The 15,044-nt window shown below is 55.6% G+C and overlaps 1 long non-coding RNA gene across 1 annotated transcript; it reads right to left on the reverse strand.

The window, feature by feature from the left end:
- Window positions 1-2,294: 2,294 nt before the first annotated feature.
- On the reverse strand, window positions 2,295-8,688 carry LOC111728909. The gene is made up of 3 exons (XR_002775996.1): window positions 8,646-8,688; window positions 6,356-6,497; window positions 2,295-2,685 (listed from the first exon to the last, which is right to left on the reverse strand). It is a non-coding gene; the product is annotated as an uncharacterized LOC111728909 (long non-coding RNA).
- Between the last annotated feature and the right edge of the window lie 6,356 nt (window positions 8,689-15,044).

The following is a 15,044-nucleotide window of genomic DNA, read 5'->3' on the forward strand; positions in this document are numbered from 1 at the left end:
CTGCTCCAGGGCTGAAATTCTTGATGAGTACTGAACAAGGAGCCTTACAGTTCTAGTTTCCACTGGGCCCTACAAATTATGTAGCTGGTCCTGTATGTCGGCCCTGAGGAACTGGGACCACTCGGAAGCAAACAGGTACCATTCTATACAATGTGCTGTCAAGTTCATTAAAACAAAGCAGACATGATGCGGGAACATCTACGTCTGGTAGCTTGAAAGTCAGAAAGAATTTCCACAAATATATTTGACAGGGTTGTTCAACTCCAAGTGCTTAAGTCTCTTGCACACGCACACGGGGAGGGGAGGGGAACCCAAGCTCCGTCACGGATAGTCCCAGGACGGAGTGAGAATGTCGCCAAGAAGCAAACGTCCGCTAAGCCAGGGGCCTTGCTCGATGCGCCAAGGAGCCGAGCGAAAACAAGGAGTAGATGCAGGTGGACCTGGTGTTGGTTGGGAAGGAAAATAGCCTCAACCGTGTCGGTGGGAACGGTCATCAGCGTCACCGGTGAAGCAGCCTGTCCTCCGTCCTGGGCTTTGCCACGGGGAACGACGGGCAGAAGCTCTGTGACAGGCGGCACGCTGAATCTCGTCATTTCATCCTTTTGTTACCGGAATATTCTGGTCATCTTAGAAAGCGCCTTAAAAGGCAGGACAAACCAGTAGTTCTTGTATGAAACTATCTAATTGGCTACATTTTCAAAGATGCAAGTTTATGGCCTTAAACGATAATGGGTTCTATCCATTAAAATAGTTTTTCACTATTACCCTGACTTTTGAAGAAACGCAGAGTTAATTGGCCTATTTGTATTACATGTGTAGCCATCTTGGTCCGTTAGGCCAAAAAAGGGTCAAATATCTATTAGAAAGCGCCATTTTTAGGACTAAAAATTTAGTGTTGCAAAATAGATAGCCTTGTAACTTCAGAATTAAAATGGAAACGATTCCTCTGCAGTTTCTGAGGGTTCGGGGATGGGATCGAACAAGACGGTGCGTCGAGGCAAAGTGGCAGAAGAGAGAAAAAGAGACCAGGACAGCGAGACAGTGACAGAGGGACAGACGGAGACAGGCAAAGAAGGCGAGAAGAGACCGGCAGCGAACGAGGTTTCGAGTCTCCCCTGAGCCCTGGGGGGCACGAGCAGCAGATCGGATGGCGTTTAGGAACTCCCCGTGACTGTCCTAGTCGGGGTAGAAAGCAGAGAGATTCCCTGAGAGGTGAAATGAATGCGCATTCGTGTAAAGAAGCGAATCGGATGGAAGCAACGATTCCCTTTCAGAGAGTTCTCTCGCCCTGGAGCGGAGCGTATAGAGTCTCTTTTGGGGAATCTTTCGAAATAATTTCTCTCCCGGAGACGTGGTCCCAGACGCTGCTCCCGGAGCTGGGGTTGATACTCTGTACGGCACAGGATACGGGCAGGCAACTGGGGGACGGGATGGGCAGGCGGGAGGGTGAGGTCAGAAAGGACCGTCCAACCTGGCTGCACATGGCACCCCGGAGTCAGTACCTCCTTCCCTCCACTCTCCCCCTCCCTCCCCAAGAACTCCCCGGAGATGGCTAACTTGCCAGTTTCTTTCTCTCCCAGGGTAAGATATGGTGGGAGATGGGAAGACCCTAGTGCGTGGAAGGCTTACACAGGGATGATGAGGACCAGAATTTGCCTAAGGACACAAAGAACCACCTTCTCGTGAGGGCCTCCGCCTAGATTCTTAGATTCTTCCTCCTTCGAAGATTCCTCAGCGTGGTTTGATGGCCAGATGTCCACTCCTTCCTCTTTCGGCCTTCGGACGGCATTCTGAGTCAACGGTGACACATGTGCTTCTCCTCGTACTTTGGGGATGTGCATTTTGTGGAAATAAAACAAGGAACCTGGATCTTCTGCCTTCCCGTGCGGGGAGGGCTGAGGTCTGCCAGGGGTTTGCCCGCTGGCTTCTGGCTGGAGCGTCTGGCCGGCCACAGGATGGAGGCGTACACCGCCTTTGCGAGGCCACCGACTCGGACCTAATTAAACCCAAGAGCCGCACCCTGCAGAAATGCCAGGAGGAGGAGGAAGAGGCAAGACGAGGTAAATAATGAGTCAGTAGGACAATGGAGGTGGGTGAAGAAAGAATCTCGACTGCAGGGTTCTAGAGAGTCCCCCGCTAACGCCCTTCTCCCATCGGGAGCAACAAGCAGCTTAGGACAAACAGCCAAACATCAAAGTCAAGATCGTCAGAAGCTGCTGAGAGAAGCACATTTCCAGTGTGGTGCAGGCGCCCGGCAAGTGTTTGAACATTTCCAGAAGGTTGCAGGCAGCACGTATCGGAAAGCGATTTGCCCTCACGTTTATTGCTCATTTATATTTAGTACCCTCACGGGTGTGCCTGTTGCGTATCCGCCCGTGGGCATGTTTTCAGGGGGAATGACAGTTTTTTTAAAAAGGGAAGTCTCTGCTGTCAGGATTCAGCATCCGCCATCTGCAGACGCATGCCAGTGCAAGCCGTATGGGGGGTCATTTCGTAAGCCTGCTTGCCTTTCCTCCCGTCCAAGCTCCTAGGACTGGCTGTGGACACGTGTCATCTGAGAGTCTTCAGTCCGGGCTCCCACAGGCTCCCACCGGGGGGCAAGCCCCGGGTGGACGAGAAAACCGATCGCACTTGGGCAAATCTCCACAGTGACAGAGGGGATGTGTTCACACAGTCACACGCAGCCTGCCAAGAGACGAACATGTTGTAAATATTATTTTTAAGCTTAAAAAAATAGCTCTTTAAGATGCACAGTTCGAGGAGCTTAGTACAAAGATGGAAAGCCACGAGAATTCCATTTTCTTTAAAAATGCACAGGAGATGGCCAAGGAGAAAAATGTGCATATTTGGTGTTTCGTTAGGAGGCACTGAGGACTGAGTCAGGGGCAGGAACACTGCATTGGCCGGTCACGCGGCTCCGACACCGTGGGCTCGTGGGTGGCCCGCCCAGCCCGGGGCGATTGAACACAGGAAGGAGGCCCAGGGCGGCCCTGGCTGGCACCGTGGCGTAACCTGACTTGTCCGTGATCGGAGGCAGTGGGCAACGAGAAGGGACGTGGGCTCACGGCGGGACCGAAGCCACCATGGGCTTTCTCGCCAAAACAGCGCTTAAGAACAGTGGCCCCGAGTTCGAATCCTGCCGCCCCCTCACGATGCTCGTTGCTCCTTGTCAGAGTGTTTCCCACAGGCCACTGCGGCTTGCACGTGCAAGGGACCAGAAAAACGTGGGAATGTTTAACCAGTGACCGACGGCTGAGGACAGGAGTGTAAAGGCCCAGTCCCCTCGCCCCCAGCACTGAGGGACAGGTCTGTCACGTGGACCAGACGTGTTCAGAGGGATATTTTTGGTTTCATTTTACTCTCGCCTGCACTGTGACCGAGGCACCAACCCTGTTTCGTAAAAGCTATTTTTTCCTCTGTCCATTTGCTTTACAGCAAACGCTGGTGTCATAGCTATTTTGGGGTGGCAAAGCGGCCAGCGCCGTGGCACCCTCCTCTCCCCAGGCCTCTCAGACACCGGCAGGGCCCCTCCGAGGCACACTGTCCCTGGCGGTACCTTCACCTACTCCCCCATGTCATTGCTCGTCAGCTAGCCAGCAATTCCGCTGTCTCAGAAGGACTGGCAGATGGGGAGACCATCTCTGCAGCGGAAAAGGGGTAAGTGCCAGCTCCTGCCCGTGACACTTCAGAAAAAGCTCCTCTGTAAACAGCACATTGGAAGTGCCGTGCCTCCCGTCCAGAGCCGTGGCAGAACCAACACGTGTGACCTCACAGCCGCGGTCCTCGCGTGGGTTCACGTCGCGTGTGTGTGACGTGTTAGGATGGACGTGGCCTCCGGGAGGAAGCTGGAGCATTACGCTTTGGGACAAGGTGCTCCCTTCCAGCCTACCAACCGCTGGGGCGCAGATCCGAACCCGCAACCCAGATCTGAATTTCTGAATTCTCAAATTCGATGCATGAGTCACACGCCACGAAGATCGCAGAAATCGGTTTCTGCATTGCAGAGAACTCCACAGAGGATTCCATAGTTCTCAGACGCCTTCACTTCTGACCTGCGGAAGCCATTTGCCACCGAAGAATTCGTTAATGATGATCATAAACCCCAGTTTTCCCCTGGTATTAGTCACAATTCTCCAGAGGAACAGGTCAACGGGATATGGTGTACAGAGAGAACGAGATTTATTTTAAGGCAGCGGTCCCCAACCTTGTTGGCACCAGACTCTAGTGCTCCTATGAGCATCTGACGCCTGAGGATCTGAGGTGGGGCTGAGGCGGTGATGCCGGCGCTGGGGAGCAGCTGCAGACGCAGATGAAGCTTCGCTCACTCACCTCCTGCTGTGTGGCCCGGTTCCTAACAGGCCACAGACCAGTACCGGTCCATGGCCCAGGGGTTGGGGACCCCGGCTGTAAAAGGTCCCTGGGTCCCAGATGAACCCCAAGTCCCCCGTTGAATAACCTACATGGGTGACGGGGCTGGGCCTGTGTGGCGCCTCGGACCACGACCGAGACAGAGCAGAACGAGCTGGTGCTCTCGCCCAGTTGCCATGGGCTGCCTGTTAACTCTGCTTCGCATCCATCTCCAAGCTCACAGGTGGGTGAGGGGCCTCCATTCCTCTCCCCGTGTTCTGAGATCACCCCGCCGATGGTTCTGGGAAGTGGCGCTGACAGCTAAGGACGCACGGCCCCAGGTGGCCAGCGCCCCTGTAGTCCCGTCCCCAGCCACAGGTCCGTGGCCAGTGAGAGCTTTGCTTCCCACGGCGATGGCCTCGAGCATCTCCCTAAGGAACACAACCACATACTAGTAGTTCATCGCAAATTCTTTTCCAATGAACTGCTTTTGCTTGTACGCTTTTTGGTCCAAAGCGGAGCTCCTGAAATTTGCTGACACCCCCTCAATTCCCCCTCACCAAAAGACCCCTAATTCTCCAGGGGCCCACCTGTCAGCATCCCCGTCCCCACTGTGGTTCACCAAACCTATTTACGGCCACCTTCTTCTAACTGCTGGAATATGTTTTGGGGGAGGGGGGAATACTTTCCCAAATAACAGTGCTATTTTTTAAATTAAAGGCTCTCTGGCAAAAACTGCGAACGATGACTTCGTTAATGGCGCATGGTACACAATTGACGCTCTGGACAAAGACAGTGTTTATATAAACAGACAGCAACCAGGTAGTTGAAAAACACTGTGAGAAAAACACTGCATCCTTCAAGAGCGTTTTTTTCATAACGGAACTACAATAACATACCTGCAAAGAAACTTAAGACTCATGCAGAGCGTCTAAGAGAAAAAAACTTTAAAAATGCAAACGAAGAGTAGAATCAATAGAAACACGTGCCCGTTCTAAGGGAGGAAGAATCGTTATCAAGTCAATTCTCCTTACTTTATAAATGGAAGGTGGTGTCAATACAAGTATCGGCTTTTTTAACTAGCTAAGCCGAGTCTAACGTTTATATGGCAAGTGAAATAAGCAGGAACAGCCAGGAAAACAGAAGCAGGAAAAAGGAGAGACAGATGAGGGGTGAGCTGGGACAGCTGCCCCAGGTAACGACGCACGTCATAAAGTCTCGATAATGACAACAGCCTTGTCCTGGCTAATGGACCAACAGCCCGGTCAGTGGAATAAACTAGAATATATAGAAATCAACCCAACCCGAATCAGAAATTCAGTAAATTACAAAGATGACGTGTCTGATCATTGCGGATGGGTCAGCAAATAGTAAAAAGACAATTGAAAAAGAGTTACGTGTGACCCATACCTCATACCTTGCCACAGCGTCACCTCCGAATGGAGCCGAGATAGAAACATTATAAAAATGAAACCGTGAAAGTACTAGAAAAAAAATGGGTGAATTCCTGTAGAAACGTAAGAGTATGGAAATTCTTTCTTTTACCCAGAATTTATACCAAAAAAAAAAAAAATAATATAATATTCTACCACCAAAAATTTTTAAAAACTTTAATCATACACCACACATTAGCAAAATCAAAAGAACACAATGCGAGGGTAAATTTTTGCAACTCCAATCACAGAGAACTAATCGTCCCTTCACATATAAAGAGCTCCCAGAAATTAAGAAAAAAGACCAAGCCAACACCACAATTTTTGTTTAGATGGGCAGAGGATGTGCACAGGCAGCTCCCAGAGAAGGAAAAGCAAAAGGCTCTTCGAAGAATGGACCGATGCTCCATCTAACAGCAGAAACGCAAGTTCAAACTGAATGGGCTGTCTGTGTGGCCGGGGCACAGGGAGGGAGGGTCTCTAATGACTACGCATGTTGTACGACTCCACCGAGGGGAGTCATACAACAAAGACCCTAGCCCTTTGACCCAACGATCCCACGCGCCAGAATTTACCTGCAGATGTACCCGCGCACACACGAAATGTCCTGAGTGGCACTGTTTGTAGCAGCGGAAGATGGTGAACAAGCCGAGGGCCCATCAATCGGAAACCGGTCCAATCAATTTATAGCGTGTCCATAAACAGGATACTATAAAGCTATAGAAATGAACGAAGACACTCTTTATGCACCGATCGGAAAGATCTCCAAGACTTACAACCAAGAGGAAAGAACAAAGTCCAAAAAAGTTTGCATAGAACGCTACCTCCCTGTTGTGGGGCTCTCTACGTGGCAGTTCGTTGTAGTTTTAATTTGCATTTCTCTCACCATAAGTGAGAGTAAGAGCCTTTCCATTCTTTTATGAGCTATTTGCGTTTCCTTTCCTGTGAAAGGAGGAAGGAAAAGAGAAACGTACACATTTTTTGTATTTGATATAGAAATATAGTTTTAGATAAAGACACTCGGGAAACTGACACAAGTGTCCGCTCGAGTGGGTGCTGATGGGAGCAAGGGTGGCAGCGAGGCTTTTTATAGTTTCGATTTCTTAAATGAAAAAAAAAAAAGGAATTCTCTGTTGAAAAATAGAAATAAACTAAATTAAGTCTTTCTCTGCCAATTCTTCTGGTTTCGGCTAATCCAATCGTTTACACGTTTGCCAAATATGTTTCCCAGCTCGAAATCTCATTTTGGAAAAACGGGACAAGGTCAAGGATGAAGGGGCAGCCGAGGGCCCACAGGCCCCGTAAGGATGGCCGCACGCGGTCGAGGACGAGGTCGACAGAGGGGCTGCGTTTTTTCAGAAAGAGGAGCCAGTGCCTCCTGGAGCGAAACTGGCCACCGAGTCAGGGCATCGAGGCAAACCCCCCTCAACGCCAGACCTGGGTCCTCGCAGCCAGCGGAGGCAGGAGGAGGCCCCCCGGCCCGGAATCTTCCATCTCTAGCCTTTAGAGCTGCAGCCGGAGCCAGGCCCAACCTGACCTCCCTGAGACTGCTCTTGACCTTGTTCACTTCTCTGCATTTCTCAGAGGGCCTGGGACGGCAGCCTGTCACCCCCTGGCCCTCACCACTCTCCCAGCCGAGAGTCCCCGGCCGCGGCCCTGCTTTGCCCCCTCCGTGAGAGAGCAGGAGCCCACGGCACATCTGACGCTCGTGGACGGAAGAAAACAAACGAGTCTCCAGACCCGCGGCCCTGGGGCCTGAACACACAGCGTCTCCCTGTGACTCCTCGGGGTGCGTGAGCTCGGAGCACCGTATGTGGGAAGTTAGCAGAGAAGCTGCCCCAGGAAACACCCGCTTGTTCCCTGTTGGGTCTGCAAGGAGAAGCACCGAGGGGCGTGGTGGGGACAGGTGGAGGGGACACACAGTGTCTCCACAAACGCCCAGTCCCCACCGGCCTGCACGCTCTCCCCAGGCACGGGCCGGTTGGGTTCGCCGTTCACAGGCCGGAGAGGAGGTGTTTGTTCTAACAGACGGAGCGGCCACATCCACCGCCAGGTGCTGCCAGCCCCCGGTGAGGACCCAGCCTGCAGGGAGCTCAAGGTGGCAGGGACACTGACCGCCCAGGGGGGTTCTGGAGACAGGAGTCTAGGGGCTGGACTTCTGCTCGTCTCGCTGGGGTGTCAGGCAGAGCCCCTGGTCCCCTCCGCAAACCCACTGCCCAGGCAGAGCCCAGGATCCCTCCACGGGTTTCTGCAAGGCCACTTTGTTTCCCTAATTAAAAGCTGCAGAAGGATGATTCAGCCTGTTTCACAAGCTCGGTGACGAGAAAAGGATGCTGAGTCCCCAGCAGCGATGACTCATCCACTCTCCAGAGGGAACAGGGCAAAGTGCCGGAGGGGCGAGGGACCCCGTCCATCACGGCGAGTATGCCGCTGCCATCTGGAGCCTCCAGCGAATCCCCTGGGAGGGCTGTGCAAGCATGGGGACAGCCTGTCTGCCTGCCGACACCCCGCAGCAGGGGGCCGCAGAGCTGCAGCCTCAGAAGGGCAGGCCTCTCAGAGGGGGGGCCTTGGCCGGGGACTGTCCCCAGTCGAGGTCCTAGTCCTGCCCCCCCCCCACCCACACACCCCAGCCATCCTCCGGGGTTACAGCTCTTGGGATGGGCGGCTCGTCTCACCGTGACGTGACCGGGGCATCCATGGCATCCTTCTCGGTGACGCCTGCCTGCCCCCCACCCGTCGCGTACTTTGGACCCCTGGCGGGCCAGCGGGTCGCTCTGGCATGGGCCCCCCGGGCGCTGTGAGCCCTCCCCTGCAGGGTGCTCGTCCTGCACTCTGCCACCCACTCCTCCCAGCCCCGACACTCACCTCCACGCTCCTGCTCCAGCTGCCCGGGTCCCTGACATTCTCGAGCCAAGCAGAGGGTCCAAGGCCATGGCCCTCGGCCGTGCACTTCCTCAGCCGGTACCTATGCGGTACCCGTGGTGGCCAAGCGCTGGGCTCTGAGCTCCGGGGGTCCTCGCCGGGTGGCTCTGCTGACTGACGGACAGAGCATGTCATCCCCTCGTCTCTGGTCCGAAACCTCAGGATTCTTGGTCCCTCGTAAGTGACTCTGAGACCAGGCTCTCGGTATGTCTGAGACAGCCTCTCACAGCTATAGAATTATCTTGGAATGAGAAGCCCCAGGAGAAGATGAGGAGCAGCTGCTGGTCTGCACTGGGGAAAACACTGGAAAATATGGCCTGTGCCCGAGTCCCGACTGAGTCACAAAGTCCCTGTGTGTTAGTTACCTGTGGCTGCGTAACAAATTAGCCCACAGTTAGAAGCTCGAAACAGCAACAGCTTTTCTTATTCCTGTGGGTCAGGGATCCCGGAGTGACTTAGCTGGATGGTTCTGGTTTAGGGTCACTCATGAGGTTATCATTTAGATGTCAGCAGAGGCCACAGTCCTCTGAATGCTTGACCGGGGTTGGAGATCTGCTTCGAAGATGGTGCCACTGTCACATAGCTGGCCAATCAGTGTCGGCTGTTGACGGGAGACCTTAGTTCCTCTATTCCCAGGCCACCTTGACTGTCCTAGTCAGATGGCAGCTGGCTTCTCCCAAGAGAACAATGTCTTCTATGACCCAGTTGTAGAGGTCACACTGGGTCATTTCCATAATGTCCTCCTGGTCACATGGGTCAGCCCCATTGAGTATGGGAGGGGACGTGCGGTCCCCTGGGGGCCATCTCAAGGCTGCCCGCCCCCGTGGGTGGGTCTCACCAGACAGAGGTCCCTGAGGGACAGCTGACATTTGTTTCGGCGAAACCCACACGGCCTCTGCCGTCTCTGCTCCACATCCCTGTGGGCTCGTGTCTGTAACAGTACACTGGGTATCGAGTGTGCGTCAGGGGACACACGAGCCTGTTGGGTGAGGGGCGGGGGCTGCTGGCTCACTCGGTAGTAATAGGGTCGATGCTCGATTCTGCCCCAGAGCAAACAACTCCGCGAAGAGGGGCCCAAGGCCACGTCCAACCCATTCTCGTCTCATCGGCCACATGGGCCAGCTGGGGTGCTTGAGCTTCACGTAGACAGTGGCCAAGTGCCAGGGGAAAGAGATGACAGGATGCGTGCTTGGGGGGGTTCATACTCACTGCCTTTCCGTACACCTCTGTGCCTTCGTCCTAAGTTCCTGGGGCACAGGGGACATCGAAAGCACCAGAACCGAGCAAAATTCGGGATTGTAATCCGGAGGGAAGACTAGAATCCCTTGGGTTTGGCATGAGCTGTCAGACTCGGGGAGGAGCCGCACCTCACTTCCAGTCGGGTGGCATTGGACCGCGGAGGAGACGAAGTCACCAACAGGAAGACCGGAAGGGTGACTTCAGTGTGGCAGTGGCTAATCTCAAGGTCACATCACAGCCAATCCGCACCAGCAGGACAGGAGGTCCGCAGCAAAGCGGGAGACTCAGGCGGCAGCTCCGTATGAACTGCATCCCTCCGAGGAGAACCCGAGTCCTCGTGGCTCCCTGACCCTCGAGAAAAGGGGGCGCTTGCAGCCAGAGCTGGCCACTGCTGCCCACTGAACACAGACAGCTGTGAGAGCTGGGACACGTGACGGCCACCGTCCCCACCGGCGTCCGATCCAGAAGCAGCGGCAGAAAGCCGATCTGGAGCCCCTCTGTTTCCCCATCTGCAAACAGCAAAACGGATTAAAACCGGCTGCTTCCACTCTGGAGGAGCCAGAGCCCCAGCACAAATCCAACCCGGCCGGTTTCGTTAACCGTCTCGAGGAGCTACACAGAATCGTCCACACGACGCAAACGAAACTTTTTATTTTAATCCACTTAAAGGAAAACAGTGTGTTATGATGGAAAGCCCGCCCTTTGTTGCAGGTGTCCCGTCACTCCGGGCTACTAGGGGGTGGGAAGGAGGGCCGCCGTGCCCAGGTTCAGACCGCTGGTCTCGGGGGGAGGGACGGCCTGGGAGGTCAGCCCAGCGTGGGAACCGCTAGTGCAGGGTTCGCGGGCTGAGCAGACACCTCTGCACAGCTGGGGAGCCCGGTCCCGGTTGTTCAAAATCACACGGCCAGCGGCCCGACCCGCCCATCCCTTTACCACCCCGTTCCCTGGTCTGGGCGCCAGAAGGCCGCCCGGTGAGCTGAAGAACGAGATCTCATACCCTCCAGGAGGGCTGGTGCTTTTGCCTTTGAGGAAGATGGTATCGTCTGATTTCTGGCACTTGTCAGAGATCTTCAAACGAAATCCCACCGCTGACTTGCTCGATGCCTCGTGCGTTCCTTCCCGCCGGCACCATTTCTCTGCTCGGATCACCGAGGCTGCCAGTGCGCCTGCTCTTGCTGCAGATCCCACGATGCCAGCGCCACCTGCTCTCCACTCCACCTCCTGCAGCACCGCCGCTGCCCCATCGACTCCCAGCGGCCCATGCACACGCGTGCACACACACATGCGTGTGAACACACGCATGCACGCGTGCACACACACGTGCACGCTCACTCTCTGCCTCCGGCGCCATCGTCTGCCTGCTGCGTTCTTGGCCTTGCCAGCATTTTCGTCATCGTTTGTCAGCTTCTGACCCTGAGAATGTCCTCTGCACTTTCTAGAATGTCCTGCATCTTCTAGGCTTCCCCGCCTCTCCACTCACTCTCAAGAGACGAGAAACCCCTCTCATTTCCACAGACACCGCCCGGATCCGTGTCCCCCGCCCTGGCCTAGCTCCAAGGGCTACACTGGGACCCTCAGTGGCTATTTCCCCCTGGGATGCAAAAACCAACACGGCATCTTCCCTCCGAGCCAGTTCCTCTCCCACTGGCGATTGTTGGTTAGTCACCTCGCTGGGCGTCTCAAAGTCACCCTAGACTCCTCCTCGCCCTCCCCCACATCCAATTAGCCGGGGGTCCCGCAGGGCTCCCCTCAGGATGGTGCTCATACATATTTATTTCCTTCCATTCCCTCCATCTGCAGGGATCCCCCAGAAATACTTCTTTCTCACCGTCTCTCGCTCTCACGAGACGTTCAGAAGCTCGCCACTCAGCGGTATGTCACACAGGACGCAGTTCAAACCCGTGAGCCCGCCATCCCGACACCTGTACAATCGACCCCCCTCTGCCTTCCACACTGAACCCCTGAACCCCTCGCCTCAGCCCGACCACCTGCTCGCTCTGGTTTCGGACGCGTTTGCAAAGGGCTGCTTCTCCTCATCCCTTCCCTAGGGAGCTAAATCCAGAGCTCGTGCCTCCATGGATTCCCGCGCTTCAGGTGCTGCTCTGAGCGTCACACGGGATCCTGTAACCCTCACCTCGGCCCTCAGAAGGACACACTGTTCCCACCCCACTTCACAGGTGTGGAAACCGAGACACGCAGACGCTGAGCAAGTCACCCCAGGCCACACGGCCAGCAAGCGGAGCGGCGAGGTCAGCATGCGGCCCTGAGCTGTCTGACCCCAGGGTCACTGAACCCAGACGCCCACGCTGACAAACAAAGCTGTTTGCGCAGAACGTCCGCCGAGAGCTCAGTATGGCCGCTTTAACCGAGACTGGCACAACGCGCTGAGGACTTTGAAGTGTGAGTCCTGGAGGACAAACAGTTCTCCCTCGACCTCCAGGCCTGGGAGAGGACGATGAGACAGTAAGTCATCCCGCCATTAAAATTACGTTCAATCACCTCTAATGGAATGTCACCTCCAAGACAGCCATTAAAGCCACCCGCCAAACGGACTGACGGGGCTCTGCATAGATCAGCACGATTCGTCCCCCTAACAGCCTTTTTGTCCGAGGGGAAGACGGGCAGCCCAGGAGACACGAAGCAGCAGCAACGCTCGGCTCCGCCCTGCAGATGTTGCTCGGAGGAGAGGCCTGCCGCCCGCCGCGCCATGGGGACGTCTACGTTTCAGCGTGGAGGGGACTCGATGGAGGGCGGGCCGTGGGACGTGGACACACAGGCTTCGGCGTGTACGCGAGGTTCTCGCTGCCGACAAGGCGAGGCCAGGCTCTGGCGCCGGACCCTGCCACACGCAGCTGCACGACACCGCTGCCCTTCCCCGAGGGCCCACGGCTCCCGCTTGTGACCGCCAGTCCGGCACCCCGGGGCTCAGCCTCCCACGGGCCCGGCCCTCACAGAGCACTTCCTCGGCCCCAGACTCAACGCTGCTCACGCTTTTCACGCCAAGAACCTTCGCCTACACGATGAGATGAGGTCACTGTCATCTCCGTCTTACAGATGGAACAGACAAGGTCCGGGGAGGTGGAGCGCTAGGGAGAAACAACGGGCAACGGGGCAGGGCCCCCCACACATGGTGCTGCCCCCTGAGCCCCGGCACAGGCTCCATCCCTTTAATGTCTGTGCTGTGCCCCATAAATAAAGCAGGTAGCATTGTCCCCAAGTAACACAGGGGACAGTGGGGACTCTGCCGGGCTGAAGGGATTCGCCCTGAGTGTACGTCCTACGAGCGGCAGAGCTGGCGCGGGCTGGGCCGCCCCTGAGCCAGCACGGTGGCCTCTGCGTGCCATGTTGCCAGCAGCCAGCCCTCCTGGGACCCCGCCCTCACCCACCAGGCTGGAAACACGCACCCCCCGGCACCAGCCTCCTCCGCCAGGCCGAGGCCCACTTGTCGTCCGGCCGCCCTCCTTCACCCCTCCTGGGTTTTGCTCCCCGGCTTCCTCCCGAGGCCCAGGGATCTGTCCTTTCTGAGCCCTCGGGATGTGGCTCAGCAAAGCCTCCTGCATACGCAGAGCCACCCCCTCCCCGCCCGGCCCGTTCTGTCTGCCAGACCCCGGACCCCGGTCTGTCCTCACTGGGCAGCGCCGGCACCTCCCCGGCCCGGGAGACGAGGTTCCGCTCTTGCTGCTGGGGGCCTGCGTCGTGTGCTCCGGGACGGGTTCGAACCCGGCCCGCAGCGGGAATTCACCCCATCCTTCCATCCGGAACCGCCTCCGGGGGCCTCAGCACCGCTGAATGCAGAGAGGCTCTCGGCTCTCAATTATTTTCAGGGGCCTGTGTCTCCCGAACCTGGAGCTTCTCCACGCCTGGCCCATCACATGGCCCGGCCCACCAGCGGCAGCTCGCCACCAGGGTGTCTGGGACCCTGACGCTGCTCAGGCCTTCCCACTCGGGCCAGCCCACGGCTCCCTAACCGCTCCGTCTGCACCGGCTGAAGGAGACACGCCAACACGCGGTCCTCCCCCAGATGAGACGAGCTAAGGTGAAAGGTCACCTCGACGCCAAGCAAAAGTTCCTACAATAGTAGTTGACATTCACAGGGTGCTCATCGGTGCCAAGCAGCATTTTAAGCATTTTACCTGGACAGACTCTTCGAAGCCTTCCGATGGCAAAGGCACCACTGTCACCCCATTCACGGCTGGGGAGACAGAGGCAAAAGGAGCTGAGTCACTCGTTGGAGCCCGGGTTCAAACCCCGACGCTGACTCGAGAGCTAGCTCTTAGGCGCCACCTGCCTCATATGAAATAAAATTATGGTGCCAAGTGAAGAGTAAACTTTGGGGTCAGAATTCTAGTTTTGCTCCTTATTCTGTGACGCTGACCAGCTTAAGTTCTCAGAGTATTGGGTCTGTCACACGTAAAAACTGGGCTGATATATCCGGTAAGGTTCATAAGAACGAAACAGAACAATGTGTGGAAGCGTCTGGAATAGTGTATGATGTGGAGCAGGTGCTGAGTCACTGTTGGTTGCCTTATTGCCTCCCATTAAGACAGTCGAAGTGAAGTGCCTGCTGCCCTGGGGATCACTTCAGTGCCGGACACTTCAGGGTCAAGGGGGTTTAAAAGAGCTCCCGGAACATTCCAGAGGAACACCTCCAATGTTTTTAGGTTTTTTGTTTTGTTTTATTTCGTTTCGTTTCGTTTGTTTTTGTCATCTGACGTGGAGAGAAGAAAAATCTTGATCTTCCTCAAGATTGTGGTTGGATTAACCGTATCTGGTAACACTTCCTGTATATGTAATAAACCGTAATGGTTTTCATATAATGCATAAACCGTCAAATAATCCTGTCTGGCCTGCAGTCTGGTATTGCTAGCTTGTCCGTAAACCAACAGAAAACAGTCTGTTTCTCCTCCTCCATTCTCTGAGAGGTTTATCGCCCGTGGTGTCCAGGCCCCAGGAGAACAGTGGAAACGCTGTGAGGGGCAGCAAGGGACCCTGCTCACAGGCAGAGCAGGCCCAGACTGTCTCGGTGCAGTGACCGTGTGCTCCCTGCGGCAGGCTCAGCCCCTCCGCGGAGGCACAGATGAGTGTTTTGAGTTACTGAATGGA

This window comes from Pteropus vampyrus, unplaced genomic scaffold (genome assembly GCF_000151845.1).
Source record: "Pteropus vampyrus isolate Shadow unplaced genomic scaffold, Pvam_2.0 Scaffold237, whole genome shotgun sequence".
In the NCBI taxonomy this organism is placed as follows: Eukaryota; Metazoa; Chordata; class Mammalia; order Chiroptera; family Pteropodidae; genus Pteropus; species Pteropus vampyrus.